The sequence below is a fragment of the Micromys minutus genome, assembly GCF_963924665.1.
Source record: "Micromys minutus genome assembly, chromosome: 11".
Lineage (NCBI taxonomy): Eukaryota > Metazoa > Chordata > Mammalia > Rodentia > Muridae > Micromys > Micromys minutus.
The window spans coordinates 44,034,746-44,049,508 of NC_137980.1; the positions used below are offsets into that span (position 1 = coordinate 44,034,746).

Genomic DNA, 14,763 nt, shown 5'->3' on the forward strand with positions numbered 1-14,763 from the left:
TTGTTGTAAGGCTTAGCCTTGAAACTGACCTTTATTCTCTTTCACTAGAATACAGACATTTTCTTAGTAAACACCCTTCATCCTAAACACTTAAGGTAACTTAGATTATTGAATGAAGCACCTTGTTTGGAAGTGATGTCTAATCACACATCAGGGAAAATGAAGAATGAGAGAGAGAATTTATAGAAGATATGCCCAGCTCTCTCCTAAAGAAAGTGAAAGGGAAGCTTCATGAGGGGAAAGAGTGCAGAGATGAGACAGGAGAAGTATTTTATGCAGAGAGTTAAGAGACACATATTGAAGAGAAAACAAGAAGACACAGGTGAAAGCAGAATGAACCATAAAATATGAAGGAGCCAGAAGATAAAAAATATTGCTAGTTAGTTGAGGCCAAGTAGAGCCAAACATCAGAAGCCAAGAGGGAATCCAGACTGAATCAGGTAGCATGGACAAGAGCTTTGAGTCAGAACAGCTGAGTTGAACCATTCAGCCAGAGATGAAAAAGAACAAGAAACCATGGTGTGCTCATTCAGTAGGTAAGAGAGGCTGAAAATATTTTAGGCCTAAGTAAAGTTTCACAAGACCAGAAGCTTCCATGACTAGACCTAGGTTGCAGTCAGAAGAATTACTTCACCAGAGATTGCAATGATACCTAGTGAAGAAGAGTTTCTTTAACAGATGGTTAATAAGTGAGATTTGGGAAGGTATATATAGATTCCATACATGCAACTCAGCAATTCCCCTATGCTGTGGGTAGTGGCATACTTGTTCATGCATTTGAAAAATGCAGCTCCACTGTTCTGATATAAGGTATCTAGTGGAAAACTGTGAAAGCCATTGGGGAAGGGTTAATGTAGTGCAGAAGAGAGGAGATGCATTCTGTTCTCAAAGCTACTCACTTTCCCACTCTCTTCAACTGGCTGGAATCCTAACTTCCATTCCTAAAGACAGGGGAGGACACATTTTATCCGTTCTCCTTATATTTTTACATTTTACAAAACATGAACACATGAGGTAGCAAAACGAGTTAAGCACAAAGATAAGTATGTCTCCACTAAAGATCTCTAGACACCCTGGGCCTTTCAGTCAAGCAAAAAGGAAAGAGACGTCACGGAATATTAAAAAGTGTTGAAGTAGGATTGAATACAGAAACTTTTCAGGGACTATAAATCAAATTTCTGGCAGTGGATAGGTGATAAAATGAATAAAATCAGTGTAATTTTAAATGAAATGTAACACTGCTGATTTCACCCTTTTAGGTTCCAGGTTATAGAATTTCTGTGCCTCAGGCTACTGCTGACTTCAAAACTGCTCCTGCTACCAGCGATTCTGGAAAAGGAGAAAGAGGGGACTATGAAGAAACTCCTAATATCTGTCCTGCTAGAATTGGCCTTATGGCAGCCTTTTTGAAAACTAGTAATATTATTGATTCTGCTACCGATAGTGGGTCTACTGCTGATGCTGAAATTACTGATGACTATGAAGCTACTCCTTTCCAATGCTCTTCAGTACAATCTGAATTAGAAGATGATCATGTATCAGAAACAGCTAATATCATTGGGTTTGATTGTCCAATTGTTTTGCTGTTTAAACAAATCATTTGAGGTATGTACCTTATGCTTATCCAGCACACCCTCTTTTTCCTGCCATTGTTATACCCTAGATTCCATTCAAACAACTGATCTGACTCTTTTGTCATCCCTTAGAAATGAAGATGATCGTGACCCTGATATTTCTAAGGAGGAATATATGCTTGTCCCTGAGATGGAAGAATATGTTCCCTCTCCTCAGGATGCTAAGGTAATAGTTGAAGTTTCAGAGCCAGCCGATCACAGTGGCCAAAACTAGGCCACCATCATGGATCCTCATTTTATTCACCCACCAGAGATGGCAGCTTTTTTTACGTTTTTTCTGACATGGTTTGTATTCGTTATGTTGAAAATAGTGAGATGTATGAGAAATGGAATTCAACAATTTTGGCATGGAGAAGATAATCAAGAAGCCAAATCTAACCAAAAAGATGAACCAGGTATGTTAGTACACAGTCATATCTTAAAAAAGATATACTTTTATGTTAACTAGAGAGCTATGTCTCTTTAGTACTAATACTCGTTCTTAAAGGATCTAATAAAAATTCATAACAGAATATTAATTTACTCAGTTCACTTGTGTGATGGCATGTATGTTAAAAGGTACATTCATTATTTGTGCCATGTGGTGTTTCCTTAGAAAATATTTTTTATTTATTTTTCATGTTATTCTTTACCTGTTTACAAGTGTAACAGAGTACTATTGATAGTGTCACAGATGTTGGCAGTCTATGGAATGAGTCTCTAGTTGGGTAGGTTCTCGGTTGACTGTTCTCTCAGTGTCTCCTCCATACCCTATTCCTAAAAGTTTTGTGGTTGGGTTCACGTATATATTGCTCCACTCGGCTTCAAGCATAGCCAGAATGGGCAGCCTCCCCAGGCTTCATATTCCCCAATGCTGTAAGTCACAGCTTAGAACACCTCCATTGATATCAGTGTGCTTCCCAATCTCAGGTCACTGTGTCCTCCTGAAGTTGCTCCCTACCTTAACACCCCTATCAGTTGCAGATTTCCATTTATTATTATGGCACCTACCCTTCCACCCACCAGAGCCCGTATTCCCTTTCCTCTCCTTTTCTATCTTCTTTCTGAATCAGTTTCCTCCATCTATCTGCCTTTTATGACCATTCCAGTGAAACATACTTCGTTTCTTGTGTCATTCTTCCTGTATAACGTTCTTGGGTCTGTGCAATGTACCATGGGTATCCTGTAATTTATTGTCTGCACCCAGGAGAGGAGCAGTCTTGCTTTGGCTCCTTTTTACTATGCCCAACTGGGTTATATACATTTTTAGGCTCCTAGTCATGACCTGTATACCTTAAGACATCAGTTCCTAGGCCTTCTATAAAAAAAAAAGTCCAGTGAGGTTGTGTCATTGAGAGCCCTTCATTGAAAACTTTAACATGATTTAAATAAAGAAATTACATACAATTTACTTTCTTTGTATATGCTTGAACTTTATAGATTTGAATAGAGGAGGGTTTTGCTTCTGTGTGATTTCTATGCAGCAAGTGTGATGGAATCGAGTTCTGGGTACCCTGGAACTGGAGTAGAAGATAAGTGTAAGCTGCCATCTCTGTGCTAGCAATTAAAATGCAATGCTCTATAAAACAAAACTAGAGCTCTAAACTGGCAAGTCATCTCTCCAGCCCATAATATATGTGTTATTCATACTATTTTATATACAGCATGATAAATTTCATAAGATAATAATATTTTTAATAAACTGTAAATTGTATTGCAAAATTAAAAATACACTAAGATATCTTAGATCAATTTGACCCATGTTTCAGATCGATCCAACGAAGAAGTTCTGAACTGGTTCTATAAGCCTGCACTCATTAACTCCCCTTGGGTTCCTGTTGTGTGTGCATTGACATACATATAAAGGAGAGACTGACAATTTCTTCCTTTTACTTTCCTGTGCCACACACATGTGGGTAAGTGTGTGGTAGTCAGAGGACAATGACACTTGACAGTTCTGTTCGGTCTCATTGTGGGTTTTGGGCACTGAACTCAGGCCATCAGGGCTCCCCTTGGTTTCTACCCTCTGGTCCTTCAAATTGGAGTCATGTTGACACACCAAAATCCCTGATGTGTTTGATTTACTGTTTGGAGAACACTGATTTTTAGACTTGCAGCAATGAACCTTAGGGGATCCACTTGTTTCCACATCTGCAGTCAGACTTTCAGAGCAAGTGATTTACCAATTGAGTTGTATCAACCACCTCAGCCCCTCCTTCTTATTTCCTATTTTCATGTTATAGGAGGTTGCTTCTGGAACAATTTTTTACTTCTGAAGGTTTCTTTAATGTTTAATTTTTGAGCTATACATACATATATATAATATACTAAATTACAGTTTCAAAATATTCCTTTGTTATTAAATGTTTTCTTAAAAAGAACAGATTAGTTTTTAAGGAGTTGTAAACGTGTGCCTTCCTACAAGCAATGGAGGATTGTTTCTCATGTTCATTATCTTTGCCAGAAAATTATGTCCCTTGTTTTTGATTTTAGCCATAGTGACTGGTTTCTTTAGTGGCCTTCTGAGTTACATTATGCTGATGCCTAAGAACTGAACATTTAAGTGTTTCTTGACCTGAAATTCCTCTGTTGAGAATTCTCTTTTTACACCTTCACCCCATTTTTAATTTGTTTTATGGGTGCCTGACTTTTTGGGTTCTTTGTATATTCTGCATGATAGTGCTCTATCAAGGGGAGTGTTGGTGAATATCTTTTCTAAATATGTAGGTTTCCAATTTGTCCTTTTGACACTGTTGTTGGCCTTACAGAACTTTTTCAGTCTCAGGAGTCTCTATTTACTCATTGTTGATTTTAGATCCTGAGACATTGGCATTCTGATTAGGAAAATGTCTTTGTTTAGTCTGTGATTCAGTTTTCTTTCCATTTAATTTGCTATTGGTTATTGGTTTGTTGTATATTACATTTACATTTTTTAGGCATGAAACTCTTATCTTGAAGTCTCCAAGACATTTATCAAAGGCTTTTTATCATTTAATATGATGATCATGCAAGTTTATTACAGTGTATACTGTTGGCTCCTCTTTCAAAAAAAGATGTTATCAAGTCTTTGGAAATTATGACTGAATCTACGATTTGACTCATTCAATCAACACATATGTTTTTAAGTGATTATCATTTTATATCTTATTACCCTAGCATTATAATAAAATTTGAAATCTGGGTGAGGATCATTCCAGATATTGTTTTTTAATTTCTGTGAATAATTGTTTTACAATTAAATAAAAATTGAATTGAATCTGTAGATTGCTTTTGTAATGTGGCCTTGTATTTTATATTTTTAAGTCAATTTGACATAGCCTAGAGTCATTTTGAGGAGGTATTTAAATTGAGACTAGTACTCGAGATGTTTAGGCTATATGCAAGCTTGTAGATCGTTTCTTGTTCTTGTTCTTGTTCTTGTTCTTCATCTCCTTTTTCTTCTTCGTCTTCTTTTTTCTTTTTCTTGTTCTTGTTTGTGATCTTCTTTCTTCTTCTTCTTTCTTCTTCTTCTTTTTCCTCCTCTTCCTCCTCCTCCTCCTCCTCCTCCTCCTCCTCCTCCTCCTTCTTCTTCTTCTTCTTCTTCTTCTTTCTTTTTCCTCTTCTTATTCTTCATAGTTTTTATAACACATATTTATAAAAATTCTTCTACAGCCCCCTCCACTTTCCCCAATCCCCTGATCTGTCCTCTAGATTTTCTTTCCTGTTTCACTTGGGAAGACACCTGGCCTCCCAGGGATATCACTGAACACAGCATAACATGTGTCAATAAGAATAGGCACACCTCCTCATTTCAGGGCTTGGGAGAGGCAACTCATAAAAGGAAAAGTGTCCCAACAGCCATAGAAATAGTCAGATATACCCCACTCCCACAAAAAAAAAAAAAAAAAAAAAAAAAAAAAAAAAAAAAAAGCTAATCATCATAACATTTGCAGAGGACCTAGCACAAACTCATGTAGGGTTTGTGGTTGCAGCTTTAATTTCTGTGAGACCTCGAGTCTCACTTAGTTGTTTTTGTAAGTTGTTTTATTCTGATCTCTGTTCTTCATGTCCTGGTATCTCCTTTCCCTCTTCTATGGGTTTCCCTGATTTCCAAGGGGAGGGACCTGATGAAAATCATTAATTAGCTCTTCCCCTCCATCTAATGTTTGGCTGTGGGTCTCTGTTGCGAGAAAATGTCTCTCTGATGATGTTTGGGCTAAACACAAGTCTGTGAATAGAGCAAAATATAATTAGGGATCATTTGATTGTTATTTTTCCTAACCTAGTTCTCTGGGCTATCCAGCCTCTACTTCTGGTCATCAGGCAGAATGGGATAATTGACTCCCTTTCATGCCATGGCCTCTCAGTTAGATCCATCAATTGTTGGCAATTTCCACAAGTTCTGTGCCTCCATAGCTGCAACATATCTTTTGGGCAAGTTGCAGGTTGAAGGATCTGTGGCCGGGTTGGTATTCCATTCTCACACGTGGCAATTACCTGGTTACAGAAGATAGCTGATTCAGGCTTTGTATCACCCTCTGTTGAAATCTGGGAGTTTCATTTTCCCCAGAGTGTGAGGGAGAGATGGAGTGAGAGAATATGAGAGATGATTGGTATTAGACCATGTTACGGAATGATATGAAAACCACTGTGTGGACATTTTCTTAACTCGTGACAAATGTGGGAGGGCCCAGCTCATTTTGGGTTGTGCCATCCTGGGCTGGAGGACATAAATTCTATAAGAACTCAGACTAAAGAGCCATAGGGTCAAGCCAGTAAGCAGCATTTCTCCATGACTTCTGCATCAGCTCCTGCCTCTGGTTTCCTGCCCTTTATTATTTCCAGCCCTGACTTCTTTTGATGATGAACAGTGATGTGGAAGTGTGAGCTGAATAAACTCCCTCCATCCCAAGTTTCTTTGTTGATGGTGCTTAATCAAATCTTTCAAGACCTAAAAGGACCGAACTTTTCACAATTTTGATCTTTCTACTCCATGAGCATGGAATATCTTTTCACCTATCAGTGTCTTCAATTTCTTTCTGCAGTGTCTGAAAGATTTTAATGTACTTGTTTTTCATTTGCACGACTATATACATCCTGAGGTGATTTTTCTCGAGGTCATTGTGAGGAGTTATTTTTTTCTGATATCTTTATCAGTACATTTATAATTGGCAAATAAGTGGTCTATTCATTTTTTATCTTCCTACTTTGCTGAAGGCGTTCATCAGCTCTTAAAATCTTCTAGTATACTTTCTCGGGTTATATATGTATAAAATTGTATTACATATAAGGATATCTCACTTCTTCCTTTCCTCCTGGTGTTTCCTGGATTTCCTTTAAATGCTTTATTGCTGTAGCTATGAATCCAAGTACCAATGGGTCTTAGAAAGTGGAAATTCTTGTCTTAGTCCAGATTATAAGGGAAATGCTTTGCGTTTCTTTCTATTTGGTATGACATTGGATGTAGGATTCCTGCAAATCACACTAAAAACGATTATTTATTTTATGTATATGAGTACATTGTCACTGTCTTCAGACACAATAGAAGAGAGCATCAGATTCAATTACAGTTGGTTGTTTACCACTATGTGCTTGCTTGTAATTAAACTCAGGACCATTGGAAGAACAGAGAGTGCTCTTAACCGCTGAGTCAACTCTCCAGCTCCTCTCTAAGACTTTTGTCATGAAGGATGTTGGGTATTCTCCCAGTCTCTATCTACAGGTAAAGGGATGGTCTTGTAGTTCATGACTTTTAGTCTGTGTATTTGAATATACCTACTTTTATATGTGTAGCAATATAATTAAAGAAATTATTATAGGTCAGAATGGGAGTACTGGGAGTGAAGGGAGCACAGTGCTCTCTGCAAAAGGGTCCTTTGCCGCCCATACAGAGTGCTGGGTCTCTGTCATCAGGAGTCAGTATCTGCCTTTGGAAACCTGATTCTAAGAATAGGTGCACATGTGCTTCTTCACCTGAATGAAGGCTGAGCTTGAGACACAGGTCTGGGGAGGACACTCCAGGTCTTCTCAGAGAGCAGGGAGCTCCCTGTTCTATGAGAAAGGGTCCTTTCCAGCCAACAGTGATGGCTAGGTCTCCACCAAAGGGATTCAGGATCTGCTCCCAATGAGCTAAGCTCTCATATCAGCTGCACAGGTGATTTTTAAACTGGACCAACGGTCAGCCTAATGCAAAGGCCTTCAGAATTTCTGGTGGGACTCCCGCCGCCCCCTCCCGGTCCGGGCCGGGCCCAGCACCGGCTGGGCTCAAAGTTTGCGGCCGCCCCTGCGCCGCGCGCCCGATGTATGGGTGATATACTGCGGCGGCGGCAGGGTGAGGGACGGCCATATTTGCCGGCGCGGCCCGAGCCGGCGACAACAAAAAGTGCGCGGGCTCCCGGCAGGCGCTCGGACGGGTGCGGGGACGCGGGGCCGCCCCGCCGGGGCCTCGGCCTTGCCGCCGCCGTCGCGCTCGCGGCCTGGCCCGGCTCTGCCCGGCGCGCCCGCCGCCCGCGGGGATGTCTTACAAGCCGAACTTGACCGCGCACATGCCCGCCGCCGCCCTCAACGCCGGAAGTGTCCATTCACCATCTACTAGCATGGCGACCTCCTCCCAATATGGTCAGCTGCTGAGTGACTATGGGCCTCCATCGCTAGATTACACCCAGGGAACTGGAAATAGCCAGGTGCCTCAGAGTAAAGATGCAGAGCTGCTGGCCATCATTGAAGAGTTGGGGAAAGAGATCAGACCCAGGGAGCAAGAGCGCCATGGAGAGGCTAAAACGGGGCATCATTCATGCCCGAAGCCTGGTTCAGGAGTGCTTGGCTGAAACAGAACGTAATGCCAGGTCCTAGCCCCTGGTCAGTCTGAAGGCCCATCTTACTACCCCATGGAGATGAGAAGCTTTGTTCAAAATGGCAGTAATTTTTCTACCACAGTCATTAAGCTCTGAACCCACACTCAAAAGATTGGGAAGACATTTTGCTGTAACTGATGATGTGCATTTTAAGTAGTTAGGAATGACCTGGCTCTTTTCTTTTCAAGCATTTGAAAGATGTTTGTGAAGCCACTTCACAGCAAGCTATTGTTTGTCCCCAAATACCAGTGTCCCCTTTAACTTCCCTTTGGATACATTTTCCATTTGCATCACCCCAGTTGACTTCCTTTCCATGAGCTCACCTGCCTCTCAGGAGTTGAGTGCAAACCACAGCACATTTGCTTAGTAGTTGGCCCGCCTGTGTACAGCGTAGACCCTGCTTCATGGAACTGCTCTGCTTAAGCGATTGCATGACTGAGTGCTTTGAAGTCAATCTTTACAATGCACAGGTTATAAATACAGAAGAAAGAGCAATCTACCCAACCTTCCAAGCACCTTGCAAATGTCTGTCCTGAGACTGTAGATCTCAGTTCCATGTTTACTGTGAGTCAATCACAACATCTGGAAGAAAACGACTGAAACCGTTGCATCTTTGTATTTATTACTTGATGTAATAAAGCTTATTTTCATTAAAAAAAAAAAAAGAATTTCTGGTGAGGAAATGCCAGGTGTTCTCAGAGCTGAGGGAGCATTGTTCTCTCTGGAATAAAGTCCTTTTGGCCAGCAAAAGTGCTGGGTCTGTGCTATTAGGAGTCAAGGACCTGTTGAAGTTGGCTGAGCTAACAGTACTGTCTCACAAGAGCACTCACACCTGAGCCAAGGAAAACAGAACTGAGTGACTATCATCAGAAGTCATTGCCTGCCCACAAAGAGCTGAGCACCCAGGAGCAATCTCTCTCCTTAGCCCAACAGCCCTCAGACCAATCGGAGAAACAAGCACCAGTCAGAAAGAAAAAGATCCACTACAATCGCTGACAACAAGATGGCAAGAGAAAAGCACAAGATCCAAAGCAATGGAAAAAAGACAAGCTAGCAATAGAGATAAACCTGGAGATAGGAAACTTCAGCATGAAATCAGGAATCTTAGATAAAAGCATCACCGACTAGTTACAAGAATTAAAAGAGGTCATCGGGGGCATAAGACAATATAGAAAGCAGACAAAACAGCCAGAAAAGATGCAAAAACCAAAAATGTCCTTACCAAAAATTCCAGGAAATCCAGAACATATGGAGAAGGACAGGTAAGAATATTAGATATTAGAAGAGGGTAATGATATTAAGTAAAAGGCACAGTACATATCTTCAACCAAATCATAGAAGGAAATTTCCCTGCCCTTAAGAAGGAGATGGCCATGATCATAAAAGAGGCCTACAGAATTCCAAATAAATTAGAAAAAAAATAAAATTCTGCCTGGCACTTACTAATCAAAACACAAAATGTTCAAAACAATACTAAAACCAGTAAGGGAAAAAGGATATGTAATATATAAAGGCAGATCAATCAGAATTACAGCAGACTTTTCAACAGAGACAATGAGACCTAGAAGATCCTGGACACACATCATACAGACTCTGAGAAAACAGAAATGCCAGACCATGTTACTATATTCAGCAAAACTCTGAATATGTATAGATAGAGAGACCAAGATATACCAGGACAAAACCAAATTTACACAATGTCTGACCACAAATCTCCATGTACAAAAGATTATAGATGGAAAATACGATTCAAGGAGGGAAGATATACACTAATAAAAGCAAGAAAATAATCATGCAAGAAAAACAAAATAAGAGTGCGCAGAACAGGGCGCAGCCCACCCACCACACGGATCAGCAGCGTTTAAAGCTTTAAAGACTGGCGAGTGGGAGACCTGGGCAGCCAGGGAGCAGAGAGATCTCTGCAGAGTGCACACTGTAAGCGCACCCCCAGCCCTGCCTGATCCAGGGACAAGGAACAGAACTCTGGAAATTCTGTTTCCACCCGGCGACTCTGAGGCATAGAACAGGGTTCGGCCCATCTGCCACCTAGACCAGTGAAGACCCAGGGACACAGACCAGATACAAGGGAAAGGCAAGAACATATCACTGACAACAAAATGGCAAGAGGAAAGCGAAAGAGTATATCCCAAGGAAACCAAGACAACCTGGCAACTTCAGAACCCAGCTCTCCCACAACAGCAAACATAGGAATGCCAAACACTCGAGAAAAAGAAGACACAGACCTGAAATCATACATCAAGATGCTGATAGAGATACTTAAACAAGAAAGGGAGGAAAAGCAAAAAGATTCAGAAGCTTTTAAAGAGGAAGCAAGAAAAACACTCAAAGAACTCAAAGAACTAGTGGAAAACACAACCAAAGAGATGAAGGAATGGAAGAGGGAATTTAAAATGGAAATTGACACAATAAAGAAATCACTAAAAGAGATAACCCTAGAGGTAGAACACCTAAAAAAGAAATCAGGAGTCACAGAAGCAAGCATTTTCAATAGATTACAAGAGATGGAAGAGAGAATCTTGGGGGCAGAAGATAACATTGTAAACATAGAAAAAACAGCCAGAGAAGATGCAAAAAACAAAAAGCTCCAAACCCAAAATGTCCAGGAAATCCAGGACACAATGAGAAGATCGAACCTAAGGATAATAGGAATAGAAGAGGGAGAAGAGTATCAACTAAGAGGCACAGTAAATATCTTCAACAAAATCGTAGAAGAAAACTTCCCTACCCTCAAGAATGAGATGACCACAAGCATAAAAGAAGCCTTCAGAACTCCAAATAGGTTGGACCAGAAAAGAAATACCTCCAGACACATAATAGTCAAAACACCAAGTGCGCAATGCAAAGAAAGAATACTAAAAGCAGTAAGGGAAAAAGGTCAGGTAACATATAAAGGCAGACCAATCAGAATCACACCCAATTTTTCAACAGACACTATGAAAACTAGAAGAGCCTGGACAGACATCATGCACACCCTAAGAGAGCACAGGTGCCAGCCCAAGCTGCTATACACAGCAACTATCAACCACCATAGATGGAAAGAGGAAGATATTTCAAGACAAATCAAAATTTACACAATATCTGATCACAAACCCAGCACTACAACGAATTATAGGTGGAAAACCCAATACAATGAGGGAAAATACAGCCTAGTAAAAACAAGAAAACTCCTAAACAAGAAAACTAAAAGAAGAAAAAGACATAGACACAACTCAACCCACAAAAGCAATAATGGCAGGAAACAGAAACAACTATTCCTTGATATCTATTAACATAAATGGACTCAACTCCCCAATAAAGAGACATAAACTATCAGACTGGATACATAAACAAAATCCAGCCTTTTGCTGCATACAGGAAACTCATCTCAGAGACAAAGACAGACACTATCTCGGAGTAAAAGGGTGGGAAAAAAACTTCCAAGCAAACAGCCCCAAGAAGCAAGCTGGAGTGGCTATTCTGATATCGAATAAAGTAAATTTCCAACCAAAAGTTATCAAGAAAGATAAGGAAGGACACTTTTTACACATTACCGGGGAAATCTGTCAGGAGGAACTCTCAATCCTTAACATATATGTTCCAAATCATAAAGCACCCACATTCATAAAAGAAACCCTACTAAAGCTCAAAAAATACATTTCACCCCACACAATAATAGTGGGAGACTTTAATACCCCACTCTCACCAATGGACAGATCATGGAAACAGAAACTGAACAAGGACACTGCAAAGCTAGCAGAGTCTTTGAACCAACTAGAATTAATAGATTTATACAGAACATATCATCCTAGAGTGAAAGAATACACCTTCTTCTCAGCACCCCATGGCACCTTCTCAAAAATTGACCACATAATTGGACACAGAACGAGCCTCAATCGATATAAGAAGATTGAAATACTCCCATGCATCCTCTCAGATCACCATGGTCTACAGCTGGTCTTTAACAACAACAAAGACAAGAAAATGCCCACATACACATGGAAACTAAACAACACTCTGTTAAACGATAGCGGGGTCAAAGAAGAAATAAAGAAATTAAGGATTTTCTAGAATTCACCGAAAACGAAAACACAACATATCCCAAACCTATGAGATGCAATGAAAGCAGTACTGAGAGGAAAACTCACAGCCCTAAGTGCTTCCAAAAAGAAACTCGAGAGAGCTTACATCAGCAACCTGACAGCACAGCTAAAAGCCCTAGAACAAAAGGAAGCAGATATACCCAAGAAGAGTAGACGGCAAGAAATAATCAAAATTAGGGCAGAAATAGACCAAATAGAAACAAAAAGAACCATTGAAAAAATCAACAAAACCAAGAGTTGGTTCTTTGAGAAAATGAAGTAGATTGATAAACCCCTAGCCAGACTAACTAGAGGGCAAAGAGAGAGTATACAAATTAACAAAATCAGAAAGGAAAGTGGAGACATAACAACTGAAACTGAGGAATTTCAAGAAATCATCAGATCCTACTACAAAACTTATACTCCACAAAATTGGAAAATCTGGAGGAAATGGACGAATTCCTAGACAGATACAAGATGCCAAAGTTAAACCAGGACCCAGTAAACCATCTAAATAACCCTATAACACCTAAATAAATAGAAGAAGTCATAAAAAGCCTCCCAACCAAAAAAAGCCCAGGTCCAGATGGGTTCAGTGCAGAATTTTATCAGAAATTTATTGCGGACATAACACCAATACTGTCCAAACTATTCCAGAAGATAGAATCAGATGGAATACTACCTAACTCATTTTTTGAGGCTACAATAACTCTAGTACCTAAAGCACACAAAGACCCTACAAGAAAAGAGAACTTCAGACCAATCTCACTTATGAACATTGATGCAAAAATACTAAACAAAATACTTGTAAACCAAATCCAAGAACACATCCAAACGATCATTCATCATGACCAAGTAGGCTTCATCCTTGGGATGCAGGGATGGTTTAATATAAGGAAATCTATCAATGTAATACACCATATAAACAAACTCAAAGAACAAAACCACATGGTCATCTCACTAGATGCTGAGAAAGCATTTGACAAAATTCAACACCCCTTCATGTTAAAAGTCCTGGAAAGAACAGGAATCCAAGGTCCATACTTAAACATAATAAAAGCAATATACAGCAAACCAACAGTCAACATCAAACTTAATGGTGGGAAACTTGAAGCAATCCCACTAAAATCAGGGACTCGACAAGGCTGCCCACTCTCCCCCTACCTAGTCAACATAGTACTGGAAGTCCTGGCTGGAGCAATTAGACAGCAAAAGGAGATCAAGGGGATACAAATCGGAAAGGAAGAGATAAAAACATCACTCTTTGCCAATGACATGATAGTGTATTTAAGTGACCCCAAAAATTCCACCAGAGAACTCCTACAGCTGATAAACAAGTTCAGCAAAGTGGAGGGAAACAAAATTAACTCAAACAAATCAGTAGCCTTCCTATACTCAAAGGACAAACATGTGGAGAAAGAATTTAGGGAAAAAGGTACCCTTCACTATCGTCACAAAAACTATGAAATACCTTGGTGTGACTCTAACTAAGCAAGTGAAGGACCTGTAAGACAAGAACTTCAAACCTCTAAAGAAGGAAATTGAGGATGATCTCAGAAAATGGAAAGATCTCCCTTGCTCATGGATTGGAAAGATCAACATTTTAAAAATGGCCATCCTACCAAAAGTAATCTACAGATTCAAGGCAATCCCCATCAAAATTCCATCACAGTTCTTCATTGAGTTGGAAAGATCAATGTGCAATTTCGTATGAAATAACAAAAGACCTAGATAGCGAAATCCATCCTCAGCAACAAGAAAACATCTGTGGGAATCACTATTCCTGACCTCAATATATATTACAAGGAAATTGTGCTGAAAACTGCATGGTACTGCTACAGAAATAGGCATGTGGATCAGTGGAATAGAATAGAAGATCCAGAAATGAGCCCTCATGTATATGGTCACCTGATTTTTGACAAAGGAGTTGTAAACATTCAATGGAAAAAGGACAGCCTATTAAACAAATGGTGCTGGTCCAAGTGGCACTCAGCATGCAAAAGAATGAAAATAGACCCTTTTTATCTCCTCGTACAAAGCTCAAGTGTAAGTGGATCAAAGATCTCCACATTAAACCAGATGCACTTAAAATATTAGATGAGAAAGTAGGGAAAACCTTAGAACACATAGGCACAGGAGAAAATTTTCTGAATAAAACACCAATGGCTCAAGCTCTAAGGTCAAAGATTAACAAATGGGACTTAATGAGATTGCAAAGTTACTGTAAGACTCAGGACA

General features: G+C 39.9%; 1 pseudogene across 1 annotated transcript; it reads left to right on the forward strand.

Annotated features, from left to right (window-relative positions):
* Positions 1 to 7,839: 7,839 nt before the first annotated feature.
* On the forward strand, positions 7,840 to 8,797 carry LOC308427307 (cyclin-dependent kinase 2-associated protein 1-like; annotated as a pseudogene). The gene has a single exon. The product of its transcript is annotated as a cyclin-dependent kinase 2-associated protein 1-like (transcript).
* Positions 8,798 to 14,763: the final 5,966 nt, after the last annotated feature.